At 41.2% G+C, this 18,967-nt stretch overlaps 1 protein-coding gene and 1 long non-coding RNA gene across 4 annotated transcripts in view; both read left to right on the plus strand.

The window, feature by feature from the left end:
* Positions 1–12,406, plus strand: part of LOC147438110 (uncharacterized) — a 48,591-nt gene extending 36,185 nt beyond the window's left edge. Inside the window, exons 3-4 of one of the 3 annotated variants that reach the window (XR_015184935.1) lie at positions 9,989–10,145; positions 12,273–12,406. The gene's annotated coding sequence lies outside the window, so the exon portion shown is untranslated. Of the gene's footprint in view, positions 1–8,354; positions 9,603–9,988; positions 10,146–12,272 lie in introns of those variants that run through there. The other 2 variants (XR_015184936.1, XR_015184934.1) reach the window with 2 other exon arrangements.
* On the plus strand, positions 12,266–14,351 carry LOC147438112 (uncharacterized). Its single transcript, XR_015184937.1, has 3 exons — positions 12,266–12,398; positions 12,492–12,670; positions 13,997–14,351. It is a non-coding gene; the product is annotated as an uncharacterized LOC147438112 (long non-coding RNA).
* The last annotated feature ends 4,616 nt before the right edge of the window (positions 14,352–18,967 follow it).

Genomic DNA, 18,967 nt, shown 5'->3' on the forward strand with positions numbered 1-18,967 from the left:
TGTTCAGAAAATCTTATCTTTTGCTCATAAAGGAAAGGAGTATCTTGTACTTGCAGATGCAGGTGATTGGTGTATTCCCATCGCCAATCACATTGCCATCAAGAAAGAAATGAAAAAGTGTGTTTCAGCGTACTTGATTTTTGCAAGAGAGAGAGATGTGTCTGTTTCACAACTTTCTTCCTCTTTAGAGCAAAAAAGACTTAAGTTAATAGAAAGATATAAAGATCGTTTTGCAGATGAACTTCCAAATGAACTCCCACCTTCGCGACCTGAGGATCATACAATTGATTTGATCCTAGGAAGTTCTCCTCCAAATCAGCCCCCTTATCGAGTTAGTCTAATGCAGCAAGAGGAAATTCTCAAGCAAGTTAACGAACTTTTGGAGAAGGGCTTAATAAGGCCTAGTACTTCTCCATATTGTTCACCTGTCTTGCTAGTACAGAAAAAGGATGGCACATTCCGCATGTGCATAGACTATAGATCTCTAAACAAGATCACAATCAAGAATCGATTTCCAATCCCTCGGATTGACGACATTCTTGATAAGTTACAAGGAGCCAGTGTCTTTAGTCGTATAGACTTGAAGAGCTGTTATCATCAAATCCGCATAGCTCCTCAGGATGTGCATAAGACTTCATTTAGAACAACCTTCGGGTTGTATGAATTTCTAGTGATGCCTTTTGGGCTCACTAATGCATCAGCTACATTCAACAGAATGATGGATAGAATCTTCCACTCATACAGAAGCTTTACAGGCGTTTTCTTTGATGACGTCTTAATCTTCTCAGAGACGGAAGACGATCACTATAAGCATCTCGCCTTAGTGTTTGAAGAATTACGCAAACACAAATTATTTGTGAATGCTAAGAAGAGTGAGTTCTTTCTAAGAAATCCACTATTTGGGCCATATAGTATCTCACAACCAGGTGAGAATGGACCCTGATAAGATTCAAGCAGTTGTAGAATGGCCTACGCCAACTACAGTACATGATGTACGAAGTTTCCTTGGCCTCTGTTCTTATTATCGGCGTTTCATTCGAGCTTTTGCCGCGATAGCAGGTCCCCTCCATGACCTTACAAAGAAGCGGATTCCATTCCATTGGGGGTCTGGACAAAAACAAGCTTTCGAAAAGCTTAAGTATCTACTCAGTCACGGACCTTTTCTCACCGTCCCTGATCTTCGCAAACCTTTCGAGGTATATTGCGATGCATCTGGAGATTGTGTAGGAGCAGTTTTGAACCAAGAGGGTCACGCGATAGCCTATGAAAGTCGGCGCCTTAAAGATGCAGAGTTGCATGCCTCCATATACGAAAAAGAGCTAATGGCAGTAATTCATGCTCTTTCCATTTGGAAACACTATCTATTAGGAGCTGATTTTATTATCAAGACAGATCATCAAAGTCTTCGCTACTTTCTCACACAAAGAAAGTTATCAGAAAAGCAGATGAGATGGGCCAACTTTCTTTCAATGTTTCATTTTCAGATTTTACACACTTCTGGAACAAAGAATGCAGTTGCAGATGCTCTCTCTAGGCGTCCAAAGATCAATGCACTAACAACAATTTATCATGAGGAACTAGAATCTCTCAGCGAGATGTAGCCTCAAGATCCAGACTTCGCCACAATTTGGGCAGATTTTCAAGCTGGTCACTCAAAGCCACCTTATTCTATCAGGGATAATACACTCTATCGTCAACAAGCAATATGCATAGCTCAGCCCTTACGACAACAGGTGATGGATGAAGCACATAATTCTCCTTATGCCGGGCATCAGGGAATTGCTTCCACCACTAGTGCCCTCGAAAGGTATTTCTTTTGGCCAACACTCCGTGCGGACATTGAAAAACATGTACGTGAGTGTTTAGTCTGCCAAAAGGTAAAATATGACAAACATAAAGTTTATGGCAGGCTTCAGCCGCTCCCTGTGCCTAACACGCCATGGGAAAGTATTGCCATGGATTTTATTACGGATCTTCCTCGATCCAAGAATGGAAATGATGCAATCTGGACTATAGTAGGCAGATTCAGTAAGCAAGCCCATTTTCTTCCAGTAAAGAAGACGATCAAAGCTGATCGCATGGCTAGAATATTTCTAGCTCAGATTTTTAAACACCATGGATTGCCAAAGACTATTGTGAGCGACAGAGATCCCCGCATGACTAGTCTATTTTGGCAGGCATTGTTCGAAAACTTGGGAACTAAGCTTGATTTTTCATCAGCTTATCATCCTCAAACAGATGGTCAAAGCGAAATCGCTAATGCCACTGTTTTAGATCTCCTCAAGTGCTATGTTTCGGAACGACAATCCGAATGGGAACAATACTTACCAATAGTTGAGTTTGCGTATAATAATACCATACATTCCTCAACTAATAAAGCCTCTTTCGAAATTATTTATGGGAAGCCACTCTTACTTCCTATTATGGTGACCAAAGAAAACATCTTCGCCGCAGATGAATTTGTGCGCAATATTGATATTGCCCATCAACAAGTAAAGCAAGCGATTCTTCGTACTCAAGAGCAACAGAAGAGAAAAGCAGACAAGCACAGAAGGAATCTCAATCTTGAAAAAGGACAATATGTCCTGCTTCGGTTTGAGAAAGCTAGATTGAAAAAGCGGGTCGGCAAAGGGAAAGTTGTCAAACTTTCCCATAGATTTTACGGCCCTTTCAACATTACAGATAAAGTCAATGATGTGACTTTCAGATTGGATTTGCCTTCTAACTGGCGCATCCACAATGCTTTTCATGTCAGTCTCCTCCGACCATATGTTGGACCTCCTCCAGTGGCGCCCGTACAAGAAGATCCTCCAGAAGTCGAAGAGGAAATCCTTCAACCTGAACAGATAATACACCACTCGGAGAGACAACTCAAGTCGGGGAGTCTACATCGAAAGTATTTAGTCAAGTTCAAGAATTACACTCCTTTAGATGCAAAGTGGACGACTGAGTCCGATCTTAAGGACTACCCTGACATCTTGCACAGTTATGTTGACGCTCTACAGTTGAGGTCAACTGTTTAGAACCAAGAGGGATGTAACTAAGTCAGACTTGGTAAATAATTAATTTATTTACGAGAGCAGAATCATCTAATTAGTTGTGTGTACACCAGAAAAGACCTAGTAGTTCTAAGGCCTCAGGTGAGCCTAAATGAGGGCCACAACACCTCAGAGGGACCTTAGCAGAAATTACCCTGAAGCCCTAGTGATTGGGAAATCGGGTCTTCAGAAAGGAGTAAGCAGTAGCCTCAGATTTTAGGCTCAGGAAAAATACGCGCGTCAGTACAAGCACATGAATGAGATGGGGTCCTTAGAAAAGTGACCCTAAGGCTAATAAAGCTAATAAAGCCTTAGGGTAAGTTTCGTTAAATTAAATTTAACGGTCCGTGCCCGGACAGACGGCCGGACAAGTGTGAACAGGTAAAGGCGGTGCAGTGCCAGTGCGGCATTGCGCCGGCAGACCTTTGGTGTTCTCATAAAAGAATCATTGGTAGCATTTGTTAGTTAGTTGCACATTTTTAATTAATGAGCTAGAAGTTTTTAAAGTCAAAAGTTGAATGGTTTTTAAGTTTTTAAAGTAAGTGTGCCAAGTGGCACACTTACCAATGCAAACTAACTCTCTCTCACTCTCACTCTCACCCTCTCTCTCTTCCTAGCGTCCCCTCTCCCTGATGGCTATTTAGGAGCCCCCCCTCCCCCATTTTCAGGGCTGGCAGTGCACCTACCCCCCCTAATGTGAGCGTGCTCTACGCGGTGGAGCCCTCCATTGAAGCTTGAGAGCAGCCCCTTGCGACATATGTGGTAGCCTTGTGCTCCCATTGTCAAGAACAAGGGATCTCACAGTCATAGACACCTTCTGGTGAAGTTTCATCGCGAGAAGCTGCCGTAGACGCTCTCTTAACAGAGTGCGCTTGCTGTAATTCTCTGTTTTCAGCCCCTAATCACCTCGATTAGGGTTGTTTTCAGCAGATCAGCCATAGAAATTCTCTTCTCTCTCCTTATCCTAAGTCTACATCAAGTTTGGCGCGATTCCATCGCGAAGAAGACCTCCGTTTCGGCGTAGGGGTGTGCACAGGTAAGAATTTCAGGTTATGTGCAGAAAATTACAGCAAGCATGTGCGTGTGCATTTTGCTTGTTTCTCTTTTGTGTTCGATGCATGAATGAATGAGCATGAAGGCAACACATAACGGAAGATGGACTCTCCTCTGTGAGAGCTTCCGATGAGCTGTTTTGGAAGATAGACTCTCTTTTCGAGAGCTTCCAACCAGTCTCGCAGAAGAGGGGAAATCCCCTAAGCAGAAAGAAAGTGGAAACACTTTCTCAGTCAGTAGTCAGAACAGAACAGAAGAAAGAATAGAGGATGGGCGTATGCCCCGTTCCTGTGCTTGTAAAGATTCTCCCTTAGTAATAAAGATATTCTCTTTATGGGGGGGGGACCAACCCATCTTCTGGTCCCCAATGGAGTGTCAAGTTTTCTCTCTCCCTCTAATTCTCTTGAGTATTTGAAGTGCAATTAAACGTCAGTTTACGCTTCCGTATTTTTTGTGACAACAGGTTTATTGTTCTTAATATACAATTCCAGTTCTAGTCTCTAAGTTGAGTTTCCAATTTCCGTTCCACTATCTTTTTTAGTTTCAGTCTTGTTTTCAGTTCCAATCTTGTTTATATTTGATCTGGTCTGAAGTCTATTGTCTGTTCTGAACTAACTCTAACTACCAACTTGGAATAGCTAAGAGTGTTCAACTCATTCCATTTTGGCGATCACGGTGGCTTGAGCTAAAGTTGCTCTCAACATTATCTCCTAGTTGGTGTTAGAGCTATCAGATATCAGATATGCCGCCCAAAAGAGGTCGAAGTGGTCGATGGCCAACTACTAGATTCATGGATGATCCAAACCGTGTCAGTCCCATTAAGTAGGAATGAGAGCGCGGCTCTAAAACTGAACACGAACCTGGTAATGAGACGGATGTGGCCCTAGGGCCAGGAACATTTGACAAATCAAGGGATTCCCAACATTCCACTCATTCTAGGAGAAGGCGGGCTGAACGAAGGAATCGATCTCATGGATCCTAGAAAAGTCAGAAACACAATGAAGAAAGCGACGGCAAAAACCAATTGCAAATCAACACACAAATCAGCAAATAAGAAGGAAGAGGACACAATGGCAGAAACTGAGACAGACAAGGATTGGAACGCTGATACGGATCACTACAGTTAAAGAAGGTCAATTCACAAAACTAGAGCCAGTACATTGCTGAACACTCCAGTAATTTGAAATTTTCGTTCCCATTGTTCAAAGGCGGAAAGGAGGACGATTCCGATGTTCATATCCAAACTTTTGAGCAATATGTTGAGCTTAAGAATATTGACGGAGATGAATGGGGAAAGTACTTCCCACATACCTTAAAGGAGGCAACTTGGAAATGGTACTACCATTACTTAGCTTGTCAACTCAAATCATACCATAAGCTTATTAAAGTTTTCAAATTGGAGTATACAGACAATAGGGGAGATGAAGACATTTTGTGTGAGCTAAGCTGTTGGTCAGGACTTATGTTGAGAAGATCAAAGAGTTAACCAGATAGTTACTAGAACCCCCTTCTGAGAAGAGGATGAGAGCTTGGTTTTTGAAAGGATTCAAAAGTAAAAGACTAAGGGAACAAGAGGTCCAACACCAACGAAGAAGTTCAACGACTTGGTACAAATAGCTTTGAAACTGGAACAACAAGCTAAGGAAGAAAAGGGCAATGAAAGTGAGTCTTCTACTGAGGAGAGCTTCAGTTCCGGTTCCAACTCCAGTTTATCTGAAAGTGAATCAGATGACAAGGGCAACGGGAAGAAGAAAGGACCGTGGACTAGAAAGTTGGAGAAGATGTCAAACAGATTGTTGAGATAGCTAAAACAAGACCTTCAATTAAGAAAATGGAAATTTGGTGCTCCAAGTGTAGATCCAAAGATCATAGGTCCGCACAATGTACTTCTTATAAAGCCTATGGTCATGTATGGAACAACTATGGAATTAGAATCCATCACTTCAAGAAAGGGAAGGATTTATCAATGATAGCATTAACAAATCGAGAAGCAGTCAAGGTAGATGGGGATAGTGGGTTCAAAGAAAATGAAGCCAGGTACTGGAGGTAATGGTATTGGCAGAGGCAGATACTAGGGGGACATCGGTAGGACTTGGCCGAAGCTTGAGCCACATGTGTGATGAAGGATCCATTGGAGAATTCATCTCAAAGCCAGCTAGCAGAATGGAACTGTGAGGGTATTAGGAGGAACAATCTTCCAGTTCAGACAATAGCTTTGGTAATGAACAAGATGAGATATATGTCAAGGTCTGTGAAAGGATAGAGAAGTTAACGGTCGAACTCGATGACATCAAGCGGACATTACCAGTAGCTACGAAGTTCATTAGGCAAAAAAGAAAAGTTGAGGCAGAAGCCAAAGCAGTGGACACGGCAACTATCCGAGACGACGAGGTTCCAGTTATCCAGGTGGACTACAACTAAGGAAGCAGTGGGAACCATTGTCAGGATTCATACTGGATGGAGGTGCTGGTGTAAATATCCTAGGGGAACATCTCAGACAAAAGGTGGGAATCATAGATCTAAAACCAACACCATTCAAAGTGAGGATGGCTGTTCACAGGGTGGTTCAAGCTACTAGACTCATGGAGAACATACAAATTAGAGTGGGCACGGAGAAATTTAAGACCAGCTTTCTAGTGTTGGACGTGCAAGGAGCATATGGATGTTGCTAGGCAGACCTTGGCTAAGAACTGCTGGTGCTATACATGATTATACAAATTAGACATTAACTACCCAAGAGGCCAACAGAAGGATTCAAATAAAAACTGACAATACTAGGAGCTGGAAGAAGGCATTGAAGCCTGAGGAGTTACGCAAGAAATATGGGATGAAGAAAATAGAAAAGATGTTGGCCTCATTGAAATAGACCTTAGTGCTGTGCTCATGCATAAGGATCAGGTCAAAAGACAAAAGAAAAAATACCCTGACAAGTTCACTGAGATGAACCCTGGGGAGGGGACAATTCAGTTGGACGGACGACCACCAGAACAGCCAGCACCAAAAAGAGGGGAAAACCAGTTCAAATTCAGACTAGAGGGGGAAACCAGTTCAGGAAATTTTGATGAAGGAAACCAACAACTGAAGAACTAGAGATTCAGAATGGCCTTTTAGAATTAAGCAATCCATGTAATGATTACGATGCTGGTATCAAAACTGAGAAAGAAGCTGAATCCATGGCTAAACAAAAGGGAGGAGGCCCGAACTGGTTACTCCCAGGCGATCAGGAAGTGGAAGACTTTGATCTCGGCTCATAAGAAAATCCCAGAATGATTAAAAGCAACAAACATATGAAACCAATGATCAAGGAGAAAGCCAAGGCAATGTTCCAGAAGTACAAAGATCTATTTGCGTGGGAACATACAGATCTGAAAGGAGTCAATCCAGAGGTGTGCCAGCATAGGATACCACTAAAGCTAGACGCTAGATCAGTCAGATTATAGAGGTAGAGATAGATAATCTTTTCAAAGTTGGGTTCATCATAGGAGTTGCAAGTAGTGAGTGGCTCTTTCCTATAGTGGTAGTACCTAAAAAGAATGAGAAATTAAGGGAATGCTTGGACTATAGGAAATTGAATGCATAGATGTTTAAAGATCCTTTTCCACTACGCTTTACAGATATAAGGTTAGATGAGATTGCAGGCCACGAAATGTATAGTTCCATGGATGGATATAGTGGCTACAATCAGCTCAAATTGCACCTGAAGACAAAGCCAAGACCACATTCATCACTGAATGGGGAGCCTTTATGTATTTGGTTGTGCCAGTTGGGCAATGCAATGCTCCAGCAACTTTTCACAACATAACTATGGAGAGGGATTATTAGAAAGGGTCTCATCCAATGCTTTCACAACCATCCTCACAATGCTTAATACCACCCCACACTCTTGCCCCTTCGAACGCGCTTTTGGGCTTTGTGATGACCATCTTCTCAAACCACTAGCATCCTTGTTAACCATTATTCTTCTATGCTTCTTGCTACCTCAGAGAGGAGCACACTTTAGCCTCTTCGTCCAATACTCCTCAGTCAACCTCTGCGAAGATCCCCAACTCTCGATTATTGATGCATCAAATTCGTTACTTAATGAAAGTTTTGAAAAGGGGGATGAAGGTTGCAGAGAGAAAAAGGACGACTCCAGATAACTGTCTTGCAAATGTTGAGAGAGAGAGAGAGAGAGAGAGAGAGAGAGACTCCTGGGTCGCAAGTAAAAGAAGAGAGAGGCATCTCTACATATTCCTCATAATTTCGGATTTTTTTGTTACACAGGGACATAACTTTGGATTTCACAGAGATTTGAGGTATAGGAGGATACATTCCATGAAGTACTGTATAGTGGAAGGGAATTGTGAAAGGGCCAAGTTGCTTTATGCTTGCTGAAATAGCTGTAGGACTCATAGAGCATGTGAATCTGGTGATGCTCTTGTGAACGTGCATGTCAAGTACCCAGAAGAGCTACACGTGAATCAGAGGATCATAGGAAGCTGCATCTCAGGTTGGGTTCGCAAGAGACGGTGGCAGAAACCTCGCACTGTCTTCCACATCTCCCTTTGTTCACAAGGGACGGAGGTAGCTGGATAATATTTATTTTCGTACAGTTCGACGTCCAATGGGATGCAGTCTAGTAGCTGTTGGAAGAAGCTCAATCTCTCAGATCTGCGTTTCGTGCTGAAAAGTGGATGGTAGACCTGCTCTTCCAAGGGGGGGGGGGGGGGGACTCACCAGTTTTTTTGTGGGTCTGGAGAAACACAATTGCCTTTTGTGCCAATGGGTAGCCTCCACAGTGGAGGCACGCTCCTTTACGAATGACTTCCACCGGCTCTTGTGAACCCAACCTTAGCCTGGGTTCACAAGAGACGACGACAAAAACCTCGCACTCTGTCTTCCACCTCTCCCTTCATTCACAAGTGACGGAGGCAGCTGTATAATATTTATTTTTGTAGAGTTAGATGTCCAATGGGCTGCAGTGTAGTGGTAGTGCTGCAGAGTGTGTAGCCGCTGGATGAAGCTCAATCCCTCGGATCCAAGTTTCGTGCTGAAAAGTGGACGGTAGACCTGCTCTTTTAAGGCGGAATCGTCGCCAATTTTTTTGTGGGTCAAGAGAGACGCAATTGCCTTTTGCACCAATGAGCAGCCTCCACAGTGGAGGCACACTGCTTTACAAATGACTTCCACCGGCTCTTGTGAACCCAGCCTTAGCTTGTCGAAAAGGCTTGTATGTCCATTCAATGAAGCTTCTTTGCCCCATGCATATGTTGAACGTCCATATCTTGCAAGAAGTGCATTCACGAGATAGGATCCTTGATAGAAGACTTTTCAACAGCTTTGTTTTGCTTTGACTAATGTGAGAGAGAGAGAGAGAGAGAGAGAGCAAAAATAGTGGTTCTTACCTGGATGGTATGTCGCATAGTGCTCGTGTTTTGGGGGCATGGAATCTTACAATCTCAACACACTCGATCAAGATTTCATATTATTAAACAAGGAACTGATCAATCATCCTTTAAATGAGTGTCTTCTTGTCAAGATAGACAACAAATGGATTATTGGATACTTTTTAGTACATGTTTTATTATGCTTATTGCTCACTAGTCACACTTGTGCACCTTCTATGCTATTCAGGAGAGCACGAACATACGTGACACGCGGTTGTTAGACGAGTGTATACGGGGAGGTGCCCTCCTTTCCTTTAGAGCTTGTAGTGTTGGAAGTGAGTTTATGATAAAACAGTTAGGAGCAATAATTACATTTGGTATACAAAATCCAAATTTTATAATATGCTTGGATCGACAAATATGTTTTCTTTACCTGGAAGAAAATATAATGGAAAAGCTTAAAGGTGAGCAAGAACTAGTTTTGATCATTTATTTAGAAACCATTCTCTTAACAGCACCATGTTAATGCAGGAATAGAAGAATGTGAGAGGCTGAACGGTTGAATTTAAGACATGTAGTGGGAGGATGAAAAGAGAAAAATTTACTTCTTTTGGAGTGGTGAAACTAGGTTTGAAATCTTGTTCAAGGAGATGGCGGGTTAAGGAGCACTCGATTCAAAATTGCAAAGGTAAGATAACATTGCAAAGATTGAGGTTTTTTTCTTGAAGAGCGCCTAAATGATAATATTTTGAGGTTTTCTTTCTGGTTAATGCCTCGCATTAGCCACATGCTTTCAAAATACAAGCATAGACCATTGCACCTTGGGAGAGACGACGGTCTATTGAAAACTTTTGAAACTTTGCTCGCCTTACCCATCTCGGCCACATCTTGTGATAATGGAACATTTTCATTGAGCACATTTTATGTTTTTTTGTGATTGCACATAACATTCCGCATCCTTGCCTACCAAAGCACTCTCAAGAACATTATCTTTTTCTAGCTTACCTTGATTGGCAATCTCATCCTGCTTCTTGTAGGGTTAGGATGGATAAAGTAAAGTAGCATTTATGTTGTAGAGTACACCATCACACAAGAGGTTAAACCAAAATAAATGGACTAAACTTGATTAATGAACTAGTAAATGTGAGTACATTGTGTAGTACAAGGTGTCGTCTAAGAGCATACGAGTCTAGAAGAATTCCAAAATCATCTCATAGGAGTATTGGTTGACACCTCTTTGAAAGGGGTTGGCTCCATCTCCACTTCATTTGACCCCTTCAACTCACTTGTCCTTTAGTACACATAGGTTCAAGCACCTAACTCTCACATGATGATCTGCCAACTCGGCTCCAAGTAGACCAATAGGAACACATCAAGAAGCATAACCATAGGCTAAAGGCCACAAAAGACGACAACACTCCCCATGAGGTTTAAGCTATGACAAATTACAAATAGACATAACACGCTCTAATCAAAGAGGAAAATGGGCATTCCCCAATTCACGAGGCCTCCCCAATCCAGGAGACAACATCTCTAATCCAAGAGACAAGCAAAACATCATTGAGACATCACCTCTGAAGCAATGTAGACAATACTAAGACCAAGCTAATCCAAGTTGTCTCAAACATGAATCCATTGCAAGAGAAGAAGGAAAAATAAATCTAGAGGATATCACTCTCATGGTCACAAGAAACATGGTGGTTGTTGCTGCCGACTTCTGCTTAGAATTTTCTTCTTCTTCTACTATGGGAATTTATGCTTCGGATTTGTTGTTGTTTCTACTATCCTTATCCTTTTGACAACATTTGGAAGGAGGGTTGCCCTTCCTCATGCAATGAATACAAGCCTTGGATGCAAAACATTCCTTGGCTAGATGCCCTACTTTTCCACAATTGAAACGAGCCTTATTGACCTCTCTTTTAATTCCTCTCTCAATGAGAGCTGAGACTCGTGGTGCAACTTCTCTCCTCGAGCATGGTTACAATGTCATTGTAGCTTGCATGCAAAGCATTATGAAGCGCTACTACCTTGTCATTTTTGGGAACTTCACATTGGATACAGGTAATTTTATAATGCTCTCTACTTGATTGATCAAGCTAAAAATCTCTTCACTCTCTTCCACAGTGAGTGTGTACGATTGTTATCTTACAAAGGCTTTTGGACTTTTTGTCTCTAGGCCCCAAGTTCTTCTCTAGGACTGTCGAACATTCATGGGCACTAATAAAATCATCAATAAAATGCATATAATGATCATGCAAAGAATTCTTAGGGCTAGCTAAGCTAGATCTTGGTCACTTATGGAATGGGTTTGTATACCTTAACTAGTGCCCTTTAGTTCATAATGGTTGGCTTTAGAATCCTCCGAAGTTCCTTCTTCATTAAATATCCCTTAAGTTTTCCATGTGTATTAAACATTGTCATTGAATCTCTGAATCCCCCCCCCCCCCCCCCCCCCCCCCCCCCCCCCCCAAAAAAAAGAAGAAAAAAAAAACCCACAATTCCCGTGGTGCTAATGAAGGAAGGGCTCTTAGTGATTGTTTCAATGAGAATCTGCAAAAAGAATGCACTAGTGTCTACCTTAATAAAGTGCACAACTATGAGATTGTCCCCTTAGATAAATATGATCATATACAGAACCATTCAATTGTGCTAGGATGCAAACAATTTCAATGTCAGTTGAAATTTAATGTGAGAGAAAAAGGGAAGAACTTTCCTTGAATGTGGGGAAAGAGAGAGAGAGAGAGAGAGAGAGAGAGAGAGAGACGTTATCGGAATGAGCCGGAGGTAATGGTGTGTGGGTGCCCCTCATCAGCAGGCTTCGAATCGAGATGGGAGGCGTTGTGGGGTTCCAACGGCTGTGCTTACGGGACATTTCGTCTCTGCATCGCCTCCTTGCTCAAGCCAACTTAGGCCTGCAGTTTTCATGTTGAACCCAAGAGAGGTAGCCTCTACTCCCTCCATTCCTGACAATGAACTGCTTGCCAAAGAATCGATCTCTCACTGTCTGCATCATACATTAATCTTTAACCCACAGGTAACAGGGCAACATAATGTTACAGTTGCATCCAATAAGGTTCTGAGCCAAGTCTCTATTTTCAAAGCTAAAGCTATTGTGCTGTACTTCACTGGGGAACTACCAACTCTGAATGAGATTGCTGGGTTCTTGGATCAAGGATTTAGAAGAGCAGATGTTGACAAGGTGTTCTATAATGGGTAAGGATTGTATGAAGTCGTTTTTTTTAACACCAGAGGATAGGCAGCCTTTAAAAATACTTCCACCATCATCCTGTGTGGGCAGGTGGTTCATGTCTTTCCTTGGCCACCTGTTAAGAAGTTTAAAGAAGATCTATTGTCCAAATGCCTTGTCTGGGTTGATTTTATAGACCTCCCAGCATTTCTCTGGCCTTTCATTTCTGAACTTGCTGCCTCACTTGGAAAATTCTTGTTTGCCCCTACAATAAACTGTCCTAATAGGAATAGAGCATGTGTTATGTGGCTTAGTGATCAGTAGATGCCTAAAATAATGGAAATTGAGTTAGAATCCTTTGGCAGAATAGCTATATATCTTAAATGGGGTAACTTAGCTGCTTCTTGCTATCATTGTGGAAATTTGGGACATTTCTCCAAAAATTGTCCAACTTTAACTAAAGGCGATGTGGACCTTATACCCTCTTATCTAGGAAGCAAGCATCTAGTGCCTAGGGAACATATTTTTGGGAAACCTTCAACTATTGTTGGAGATAAAGCTCCTCCACCACCTATACCTTCAGTGGCCTCTCCTGATTATGCCTTGCCCCTTGGCAAATATAAATCTGCCCTCATTGTGACAACAAAATTCTCCCCACATGCAAGGACCCGTGCAACATCCATCCCTTCGTCATCCAAGATTCCCAGACATGTGGATAAGGGCAAAAGGACTGTAGACTCAGAGGGATTCCAATTTCCCAAAGAAACATTCAGATCCAGACGTGGCATCTGTGCTTATTCATCCCCAAATGTCTTTGATGTCTTGCAGGACATCCCTTCTCCTAAGACTCTAGCTGCCATTGACTCTGTGATTGGTCAGCATTCTACCACTAAAACCCCTGTCCATAATGTAGCTGCTGTAGAAGTGCACATGAATGATGGTACTAATGATGATGACACTCAGCTGGTTCTGAATACCCTCTCCTCATGAAGATAGCTACATTCAATGGTAAGGGGCTTAATCACCCTTCAAGATTGCTGGCATTTCATAATTGGCTGATTGCTTCTGATTTGGATGTGTGTCTTGTATAAGAACATAAAATGCATTCTAGACCACGGAAAGCTATGCATTTTAAAGGCTATGATGCTTTATATGGTGGTAAAAAAGATGAATACTCAGGTACCTTGACCTACATTAGGCAATCATTGAAGCCTTAATGACTGATGGACTATTATGAGATTGGGCACCTTCCTGTTGCATGTGGTTAATTGCGATTGGGATAGATGGCTCAGTGGTTAATTATGTGCTGTCTATTTGAATTTTCGTAATAGTGAGCCCATGATGGTTTGTAGATTGGAATTGTGGGAGTTGACGAGGAGGCGCTGACAAATAATAATTCTTTCAGTCATTTTATTCTTGCACAATATTTTAGATCTTTTATCAATAAGCCACTATGGCCGCTTTGTAAAGGACAGTGAGAACTCACTCTAAGAGGGTCATGCAATAAGTAATGTGTTCCACTCATAACTAAAGTAGGACTAGAGTGTGAAAGAGAGGCCTCTAATTTTTAGCACCAATAATAATATCAAATATCAAATACCAAATTCCACAAGAGGTGCCGTGGAATTTGGGGCTGCAATCTTTAGGCTTTTCTTGTGTAGATTCTCTTAATTTTTCCCTTTCCTCTCTCTTATGCTATGTTGTGTTTCTCTATGTACTCCATGATTATGTCTACATCTCTTACACCCCTCTTACACTCTCTTACACTCTTCTCTTGTCAATTTGTTCTCTTGTGTGTGTGTGTGTGCGTTGTCATAGTCTAGGTGTGTGTGTACTTGAGTTTGGAAGAAGATGTTGACATGCTGATGGTGAAGTCTATGAGGGATTGTGGATTTGTCTAAGCAACCGGTCTTCCCATCTCCCAACTTCCAACAGTGGTATCAGAGCTTTGGTTTGAGTTATTGGCACGAAATTTTCAATTTTGAGAGGATCCTCAAATTGGTTGATTAATTGGCAAATTTATTCCACAAATTTTGTTGATCGGCAACATAATCGGGTATGTACAAAGCTTAATTTGAGATAAATTGCTAAAGCTAACGGATTTGTGAAGACATGTGGGCAAGCAACCGAGCACGAAGTGTTTCTGAAGAGCTTTGAGAGATTTGGTGAATTCAATTCGACATCGGAATGTTTTGAAGAAGGTTTAGAAGGGCCGTATTCGACATCGTTAAAGTTAAAGAAGGAAGAGAAGAGGAAGCCGACAAGAAGCAATCAAATCTGACTCAAGCTTGTAGAGGTTTCACATGCAAAGGAAATCGACCCAAAAGCCAACCAAATTGAGCTTTTTTCGGGTCACAATTGCTGTGAGAAGGCTCACCTACACATACATACACAAAACCCTTGAGAAGTGTCTCTGTCTGAGTAGCCGTGGGAACTGGACTACCGAAGAAAAAGACCTCTGTTGACCACGACAAAAATGAGCAAGGGCTGCATCAAACTGGATGCCCTAGGCCCTGCAGTGCTTTTGTTTTCTTGCTCGCGGGCCGAAACCATCTATAGAGGTCACCATCCCCTCTCTCTCCCCCTTGCTAGTCTTTTTCGGCCTTTGCAGGCTACGCCAGTTAATGATCCATGCATTCATACTCACTTAAAAGAAGGAGTTTAAAGTACAACAAAAAGGTAAGGCTTAAGTTGCCTTATGTTGGCCGGCTGCCCAAGAGTCACTAAAAGAAAAACATCCCCTCTTAAGAGGGTATTCACCCTACTCAAGATTTTGGGACAGCCAACGACACAAGTAGGGCAGCAGCTAAGCCCAACCCTCTTGGCCGCACGACATCAATTTCCTTTTGTAGCTCAAAGGGAAAATTGACTGCCCATCAGCCTTTGCAAGCCATACTTGATCCCTCGGCTACCCACTCGTTCCCTACTCGACGACCGCCACCATAGTTTCAAGGGCAATGCACTAGCCAAAAATTAACCCGAACGTACCAATTATATTCTACGACGAAGATTAAATTATCTTGCCGATTGTTATTATCATCATTTTTCTTTGGGACGCGGAAGATTGGACACCGGCATTCAATTGCTCTACAGACTAACCGCTCAAATGTTCATCGCTTTTAACAAAAACTCGATGCATCATAGTTTTGGACCGGACGTCACCCACGATTGTAAAGCTAAGTATCTATTTATTTTTGTTAATTTCTTTGTTTTTAATTCTTAAGCATTATTATGCATACCATCATATACATATACACTACAGCCTTTATAAGAAGTTTTTTAAAAAGAAAAGAAAAGCAGCACGCAATCATAGCATACTTTCCACAAGCACCCATAGTTGCCGAGCAGCTTGCCAATCTGCAACAATATTTCACGTATGAACGCATGCGAAGGCAAGAGCTTGAAGATAAATTATTACATTCTGCATGCATAGAATCTGTACCGGCACCCAAGAAAAACAAAATTAGCAGAAAAGCATTCATTGCATCAAATCATCTCATCAGTAGCGCTGTATTGTGGTGGAATGGTATCAAACAGCATGGTAAAAGACCATGTACCTGGCATGCATTCAAAACGCTCTTTTTACCACAATTTTTCTCACATGCCAGTGGGATTTAAATCGACAGGGTAGAAATGAAGATGTACAGGGCTATACCGATTGTTTTTGGAACTGTTTGATTCAATTGAAAGCTATTGAACATGTCAGTCGTAGGAAATTAGAGCGTAAATATATATCTGGCTTATCACTACAAATTGGTGCTGAGGTAGATATGTTTGAACCGGATTCACTGTCAAAAGCTATTAATTTGGCTCTTAATGCAAAGAAGAAGAAAGGTGGAACCCTCTCACGCCAAACAAACTTCTAACACTTACCGTAACAAGAGAGCTTCTTTCTCTCCTAACTTTGACAGGAACAAACATAAAAGCCGTACCTTTTTCAAGAGAAGCAGATTTGACAATTCTGCCACAACTTCTCAACCTTATGGAAACAACAACAACACACAGCAGCGAGGTAACCAAAATTCTTCCAACCAACGTCCTGCTCAAAACTCTAATGGTAATAAAAAGGTGAAGCGTTTCAAATTTTTTCAGTATGGTCACTATGCATCTAAGTGCCCACAAGGTCTTGCTAAGAGTAATGGCCAACCCAATGGCCAATCCAATGGAGTCACCCGAAATCCATACCAACGACCCTTCAACAACAAACGCCCCAACGATGCGACTGTTAACCTCATCGAAGATACTAATCCCGATGACAATGAAGTGAAAGCTAACTACGGTGAGGGATATGATCTTGAGTAAGATCAAGATGACAACCCATTTTCAAGTACTCCTATATCTCCTCACACTTTGTTTAAAGTGCAAGGCACAGTCAAGGGTGAAAGTGTCACCATTCATTTAATGGCAGTAGCAATGATTTTATTTCTGCATGCTTGACACAACAACTCTCTCTCTCTGAAATTTTTTCACCTCACAAAATCAAAACTGTTTTTAATAATCAACGTTTTAATTGCAAACCCCAATTCAAAGTTGAAGTTTGCATTGGTGAATTTACACAAGCACTTACATTTTTGGTAGCACCATTGCATGATCTTGATATGATTTTGGGAATGCCATTTCGTTATAAATTTGATCCGTTGATTAATTATAAAATACGTACTATGTCTCTCACTCATAATAATAAAAATTTATCCATCCAAGCAACACTAGCACATCAAACATTTCCACTTCTTTCTCACACCCAAGCCAAAAGAGAAATTCGAAAACAAGGGAAAACATATCTGACACTGGTAAATCAAATTTTCGTTGAAATCTAAACCGCACATAACTCTTCACATGATGATTTTCTTTCACAATTTAAGAATTGTTTCATGTATGATGTACCACATGGAGTTCCATCTTCACGCCCAAAAGTTCACAAAATAGATATTATATCGGGTAGTGAACCTCCTTGTAGAGCACCTTATCGTATAAATCCAATTGCACACAGGGAGATACAAACTCAAATCACTGACTTGTTTGATCGAGGACTTATAAGACCTAGTAGTTCACCATACGGAGCTTCAGTACTTCTTGTTAAGAAGAAAAATGAGACTTTTTGTATGTGTATTGACTGCAACAAGATCACCATCAAGAATAGGTTCCCTATCCCTAGAGTGGATGATCTATCAAATAAACTAAAAGAAATAAACATCTTTAACAAAATTAACCTCAAATCAAGGTATCACCAAGTCAAAATGTTTGATCAAGATGCCTACAAAACGGCTTTCAGAACACAAACGGGACATTATGAATTTCTTGTCATGCCATTTGGTCTAACGAATGCACCAACCACTTTCACACGCATGATGAACATATTTTCATTGACCCCATCAAGATTTTGTGATTGTATTCGTTGATGACATTCTTGTATTCACTAAATCAGAAGAAGAACATAAAGAGCATTTAACACGTGTATTTGAATTGCTTGCACACAACCACTTGTCATTAGGAAAAATATGAACCTCAAAGGGGCCTTGTAAGAGCAACTGATCAATTTAGTCAACGCTAGGACATAAAAGGGGGGCATGGATAGCCCATATATACGTACCTCAAAACTATATCATGTAGCATATCTATGGAAAGAGCTTGGCAATGCGATTTAAATACACTATTGTTCGACAAATTTGAAGCTAAAATGCTCAAGATTTAAAAATGCAAAAACTGGTGGGCCGTGGCCACAAGGCCATTCTCATTGGTATAGAGAGTATATTCCAAAAGCATCTTTGATCCTAAAGGGCCCTTTTGGGCTTTATATTTTTTGTAATGGTATCTGAATCTTGAAAAGAGTTCATTTTTCCAATCTAAAAATTAAATATTTGGGACACATTGTATCGGCCAAGGGAATCTATGTAGACCTTAAGAAAAATGAAGCCATTCAATCATAGCCTAGACCCATAAATTTGCATGAACTTCGTTCTTTTATTGGTCTATTCAGTTATTACAGGAAGTTTGCATGTAACTTTGCTTACAAATCTCATTACCTCACTCTCCTGTTAAAGAAAAATCCTCCTTATGTATGGTCTGATTTGCAAGAAAGTTCCTTTAATGTACTCAAGGTTGCTTTGATAAATGCACCAGTACTGCAATTGCGTGATTTTGATAGACCATTCTTTGTCGTAGTCTCACTGATGCTAGTGGAAAAGGTATCGATGCGGTCCTTATGTAAGATAACCATCCACTTGCATTTGAAAGTCGTAAGTTTAAACCGTTTGAAGCAAAATTTAGTACATATGATAAAGAGTTAACTGCTGTTGTACATGATTTGAAAATTTGGAAACACT

Source organism: Adiantum capillus-veneris, chromosome 17, assembly GCF_014529385.1.
Source record: "Adiantum capillus-veneris isolate H3 chromosome 17, ASM1452938v2, whole genome shotgun sequence".
In the NCBI taxonomy this organism is placed as follows: Eukaryota; Viridiplantae; Streptophyta; class Polypodiopsida; order Polypodiales; family Pteridaceae; genus Adiantum; species Adiantum capillus-veneris.